This window comes from Melospiza georgiana, chromosome 2, assembly GCF_028018845.1.
Source record: "Melospiza georgiana isolate bMelGeo1 chromosome 2, bMelGeo1.pri, whole genome shotgun sequence".
NCBI classification, from domain to species: domain Eukaryota; kingdom Metazoa; phylum Chordata; class Aves; order Passeriformes; family Passerellidae; genus Melospiza; species Melospiza georgiana.
The window spans coordinates 64,238,757-64,244,929 of NC_080431.1; the positions used below are offsets into that span (position 1 = coordinate 64,238,757).

The window sequence follows — 6,173 nt, forward strand, 5'->3', positions numbered from 1 at the left end:
ACACTTCAAGTAATACTTGATTTCAGATAATGTAATTCCTGGCCTAATTCCTGCCATGTGTTATGTTTTTAAAGGACTTCAAGCATATGCACACAGCCTCTAGCAGTCAGCTCAAGCTCTGGCCAGCCATCCAAACCCCACAGTGCCACATTAATATGATGCCATGTCTGAGCTGCTGGATGTTACTGATACATTGCAGGCAGAGTCCCTCCTGATTGTTTGTACAACCAACACAGTAGTTACTGATTCTGAACAGTCTTTGGCATTACTCAGAGGGCTCTGGTCTGGAAGGTGGTGTCCATGCACTCTGGGAGCATGGGGCACAGTTTGATTTGTGTGCACACAGGTGTGTAGTGCCATCTGCCCTGACTTTGGACAGCATTTCAATGGTGTTGACAGATAGCAAGGTTTTAAAGGGAGTTCTGTGTGGCTAAGTTCAATAGTTCTGGTAGCTTCAAAATTCCAAAATACCAGTTATTTTTATGAAGTAAAAGTAAATTTAAACACTAGTGGGATTTGACCAAGATTCTGCAAGTTCTAGTGGTAAAGCAAGAGAAACTTGTGTTAATTCTTCTGTTTGTTTGGCTTGGCAAAAGGACTCAGAGCTGTCTCTGTAGTTGTGTTAACAGTAAATAAGAGAACTGGGAATATAAAGGACCAGAACAATTTATCTGTTTTGTAATCACATGTAATAGGTGTCCCTGACCATGGCAGGGGTTCAGACCAGCCGATCATCTCTCTCCATGTGCTGGCAACTTTCTTTGTAAAGCAGGATGCCATTTGGATGCCTTTGTGGCCAGGTTGCACTCTTTGCTCAGGGTGGTTCTTGGACCTGGTGTTCACCAGGGCCACCATGTCCTTACCTGCAAAGGGGCACTCCAGCCAGCTGGCCTCCAGCCTGTCCTGGTGCCTGGGATTATTTCTCCCCAGGAGCAGGATATGGCATTGGCATTTCCTTCTGTTGAATTCCATGAGATCCTGTAAGCCCATTTCACTAGCATGTCAAGGGATAACTGGATGGTGGCATGACACTATGGCCTTAGCAGAACCTCCTCTCGGCTTTGTCACCTGCAGACTTCTGAGGACATGTTGTCCCATCAACCAGGGCAGAAATGAACATCCTGAAAAGGACTGGCCTCAGTGCGGGGATACTCTGCTATTCACTCATGTCCAAGAGGACTTCATGTCACCAACAGCCTTCTAAGCCCATCTCTTCAGCCAGTTTTTAGTCCACCTCATGGTCCACTGAGCCTATCAGTAGTCTGGCAGTATCATGACAGGATCAAAATGATAATTGGAGATACTATGGCAAAAGATTTCCTAAGCCAAGGCAGATAATATCCACTGCTCTCCCCGTGTCCACTGAACTGGTCACGTCACCAGAGAGGCGCTCCAGTTGGGATCCTTAAGAATTTGCAAATGACCTTGTTGTAAATCCATGCTGACTGCTCCAACTTACCTTCTTGGTCTGGAAATGTTTTTTTGGAGTAGTTGTTCCATCACCTTCCGAGGGCCTGTAGTTCCCTGAGTTCTCTTTCCTGCCATTCTTGAAGACTGGAGTGACTTTTGCTTTCCTCTGATCCTTGCACACCTCTCCCAGTTGCCACACTTAGTCAGCAATGCAGGGTGGCCTTGCAAGACCAGCAGCCAGCTCCTTCAGCACTCATGGGAGCACCCTAGCAAGCTCAGCATGTGTGACTTGTCCAGTTTGTGTTCTCTAAGCTGGACCCTGTCATGTTCTTGGTTCTGGGAAGGGCACTGACAAGATGGGAAAGTTGTTGCACACCTTTTTGTGGTTCTGCTTTTGCCCTTTACTGAGGAGTCCCATTGTTTTCTAGTTGTAGTAAAATCACAGTATAAGAATTATCACACAACAACTGGCAATATAAACCAGACTACTGAAATAAGCAACCTACAAGCATTTACTCACAAAATCTAAAAAAGACAAGCAGCTAAAGCTCTTTGCCAGAAAAGTAAAAATAAAACAGAAAATGGCTGCCTAATTTTTTCAGAGTTTGATTGAAATGTTTTTGGTTTTTTTTTAATCCAGAGGACATTTTGTCTTGACCATGTAGCCATTGGAATTGACAGTCTTGTTTGTCACTACATTTGAGAGTGCTGCTGTGCACAAGAGCCATTTGGGAACCTCAGTGTTTGGCAGGTTTCCCAGGCATCTCAGAATTTTTCTGTCAGCTTACAGTTTCCTTCCTGTGAAGGAAAAAAAGGGTGGTCAAGGTTCCTTGGAGATACAAGTGTTCCTTTTACTGGCTAAGTAACAACTCCCTGTCTCAATGAAGTGATAAGAACCTTTCTTCCTCTTCCCCCATTCCTCACATGTATGGAGGCTTCAGATTGCAGTGTGAACCTGGCTGACCAAGTTTAATGGCCCAATGAATTTGTGTTAAGTATTGTGCCAGGCTGCCTGCTCCTGGGCTTCCTGAACAGAGGGAGCTCCAGCTGCCTCGGCAGGGGCAGGGCTGTCTGAAAAATTGCTGGCATTGCTCAGCTCTTTATCCAACTGTATTTGCTGTAGGGGGATAGAATATAAGAAAATAAAGATAGTATAGAAAGTAATCTTACTCCCAAGGAGTTGCAGCTGGGCCACTTATCAAAGACTAGGAACAGGCCTGACTTTACCAGGCCACAGCTGTAAGCAATGAGAAGAGTGCTATATAAGAGTGGGGTGGCTGGTTGAGGAGGGAACTGGGGTCAGTTGGCTGCTTTGTGAAGAAGGAAGAGTCAGTGCTCTGAGGAGCTATCCATGAGAAACACCAAGAAGGTATGAAATGTTTGTGATAAGGAGACAAGTATGGAACTCCTGCAATAAGATGAAAACATTTGCTGTTGTGTTGCTCTGTTATTTGCCATTTGAGTCTTAAGTGCTCTACTTTGATGACAAAAGCACACTGTCAATGAAGTTATCATTGAAGTGTCTCTTGTAACAAGTGTCTCTTGTAGGCTGAATTGTACTTACTTCCTGGAAATGTTTGTCTCCATTCAATGCATTAGGTTTCAATGGAAGCCGCTGGTGGCTGCCCACCCTCAGAACTGAGGCTGTTACATTGTGATGATGTGCAAAATGCTGCTCTGCACCTTGGACAAGGACCATCAGGGTGAGAATGTAATCGTGTTGTCACTTGTTAAAACTCGTAATGATACACTTTGTACTCAGCTTTCAGTTTGTTAGTACTATTTTTGTGCTTAATGCATGAATGTTTTTTTTTTTTCCTTGTATCTCTCAGTGCTCTTGGGCAAACAAATAATGCTGTTATCTAATAAAATAGTAACTAAATCCATCACACCTGGCTGAAGGTAGGAGAAGGACAAACTGATCATTCTCAGTTAAGCTGTTTTCTCTCTGCTTGCAGACAGGCCAGACCTATGAGACCTGAGGGAAAAGGGCTGTTTGAAATGACAAAAAAGAACATACACAGCTTGGAGGTGGTGTCCCCCACCAATACCTCAGCTTGGAAAAGACATAAGAATGTGAATACATCTGCTTGTGAGCTCCAAGTCCTCTTCCTACATGAGGAGACAAGTTACAGCTTTTGTGATGTTACTGTCTTCAGCCTCTGGCACAGAAGGTGGTGCCAGTCCAGCATTTCATAGCAGAGCTGATGTTGGCCTGCTTTGATGTGTAACTGAGGTACTGATGCCCTTTTCATCTAGACTGCACTCCAGGCAGATTTTCTTTTTAGAAACAATAGTGTTAAGGGAAATGGGTGTAACTAAAAGGATTAAAGTTTGTATGTTCTACAAGAATAATAAGAGTAAATGATATATTAAATGACTGCTCCTTGGTTTAACTGATTGCTGTTGGACTTTAAAAAAGCCTTTTAAAAAGTAAGAAAATATTTTTGAGCCCTACAATATATGACAAAAAATAGGAAAGTGGTAGGGTTTAAAGAAAAAGCAGTAGTGTGGATTCTGTTTATGTTGCAGTAGTTTAGAAGAATATGAAAGTATTAATTACCTGGAGAAAAATGGTATGAGGCAGTGACAGCTGAAAAGAACTGGAAGGAAATGCTAATCACAGAGGAGATTACAGCTGCAAGAAGTTGTCTGTGCTGTTGAGTAAGGAGTTATGCTACAAATGCCAGCTATCTTAATGTAGCTCAATAAAAAAAAGAAAAAACATGAAGAATGAAAAATTAATTTTACATGATGTGATTTGAACACTGGCCTGTAACATACCACGAGGGTTTTTTTCAAATTTCTATAGCTATTGTAGAACTGTTTCAAATTAGTAACAGAATGTTTATTTTTTATTTCCCAAAGTCAGCAATGCAGTGGACATGAATTGAAGACTTGACTGGAACCTCACAGTTAAATCCTGCAGTGGGAACTGAAGTAAGCTGATGCAGTTGTAGATCCTGGTGGTGAAGAAGCTTTGCAGAGGCTGATGTGGGTCCCGAGGGACTACTGAAGATGAAGGTGTCCACCCCCATGCTGGGCTCCATTAGAAGATCATGGCTGAGCAGGGGCCAGAAGAGCAATCTCTCAGTTCAGCACTTCTGAGACTGCAGCTGAAACACTGTGCCCAGTTCTGGGCTCTTGAAGACAAGAAGATGGAAGCCATTGGGCAGTCAGAAGGCTGTGGAGCACAGGAGCCACAGGGGCAGGCAGCAGGAGTTTTTCCAGCTGGAGAGCAGGAAGTAGGGGTGGTTAAGAGATCCTGTTAATCTGGCTGCGTAAGAGAAGCACGTAGAGAAGATGGGACCAGGCTCATGGCAGTGGTGCACAGTATGGTGGCAGCTTTGTTCCATTGTTTCAGTGCATGGCAGTGGTGCACCATGCTACTAATAAAAGCAGTACAAGGCAGTACCGTGTGGCTGTACTTACCTGGACTCCCTGCACTGTGGAACCATTGGGGGCTTCCTGGTAATCCTTTGGTTTCAGGAAGGGTGGATGCACAGGACTTGGTCTGGAGGTTCACTTGTGGTTTTAGGGATCTTAACCCTGCTATTCACTGAAAGAACTACCCTGATATTGACACAGCAGAGCTGACAGATCTAATAAAGGTGAGAGAACACCCAAAGTTTTATATCTCCTGTGCAAGCATACAGGTCTCAAGCAACCTTGTAAAGCCTTTTTGAGAAAAACTGTCAGCACAATCTTCACAGGTGGGAGGGGCTGGGACAGCACCTTCCCCTCTCCCCCACTGGAGGGCTTATTCAGTGTAGGACATGCAGCTGCTTTAACAGGGCTTTCTTCCCAAATTCATCAAACTGTTCTTGGCTAGGGAAAGTCCATACAAGTAACAGCTACAGGGTGCAAGACTTCTCATCAGGAAGTGGGAGTCTGCACTACAGATTGAGATGTCACCACATGGGTAACCCTGTCCCCTCAAGCTCTGGTGGCCCATGCCCACACAGTTGCAGTGAATCCAGTTTTGGAACAGGCCCTCATCTTCCTGGGTGTGTAACAATGTCTTCAGTTCCCATTTGCATGGTTTGGGTTTCTCAGCAGCATAGCTGTGCCTTCCTTTAAGAGCAAGAGGCACAGCAGCAGAGGGAGACAATGGGAAGGTCTGACCCCTCTACTGTAACTGCAGCAGTGTGACCAGTAACTAACTGATCAGAGGAGTTCCTTACACTTCAGATCATACAGGAACTATTACAGACATTCTGGAAAAAGATTCATTTCTAGTTACCACGCATGACTGGTTTGTGTGGAAAAACAGGAGACCTGAAGTCAGAAAAAGAACCATCCTCTGCCTGGTTCCTTCCTGCTGTCTGCTATACTTGAGGTTATCTAATCTTTGAGAAACCCTTTTAAAGCTTAATTTTTCCTGCTGCCTCAGTTCTGCTCAAATTTCTAGTGTGCGGTGTCTTTTTCAGGTGTTTTTTTCCAAACTTGTCTTTGTCCCTCAAACATTTTAGCCATGTTCAGAAGGTGAAAAGTACACATCTTTCTTAAATTCAGACTGATTAAAAACCCATTTTGTTTTTGCAAATGGGTGCAGAAAGCACAGAAGGCCTGTGACATGGTCAGCTGCATCACCCACCAACCTTCAGCACCGGTGAAAGAAGCCAGAACAGCAGTACTGGTGCTGGAACAATGAAGGTAAAAACCCTGAACCTTCAGAACCATCAGTTCTGATGGGAGTTCACAGGAACTGCAGCTGCAGCCCTTGCTGGTGGCAGCAAGAAGAAACTGAGCAAGTACTTCAC

The 6,173-nt window shown here is 44.2% G+C and overlaps 1 protein-coding gene across 3 annotated transcripts in view; it reads left to right on the forward strand.

The window, feature by feature from the left end:
• Window positions 1-5,595, forward strand: part of PSPC1 (paraspeckle component 1) — a 59,390-nt gene extending 53,795 nt beyond the window's left edge. The window contains exons 8-10 of one of the 3 annotated variants that reach the window (XR_009114177.1): window positions 3,010-3,113; window positions 3,369-3,646; window positions 4,279-5,595. The gene's annotated coding sequence lies outside the window, so the exon portion shown is untranslated. The remainder of the gene's footprint in view (window positions 1-3,009; window positions 3,114-3,368; window positions 3,647-4,278) is intronic. The other 2 variants (XR_009114178.1, XR_009114179.1) reach the window with 2 other exon arrangements.
• Window positions 5,596-6,173: the final 578 nt, after the last annotated feature.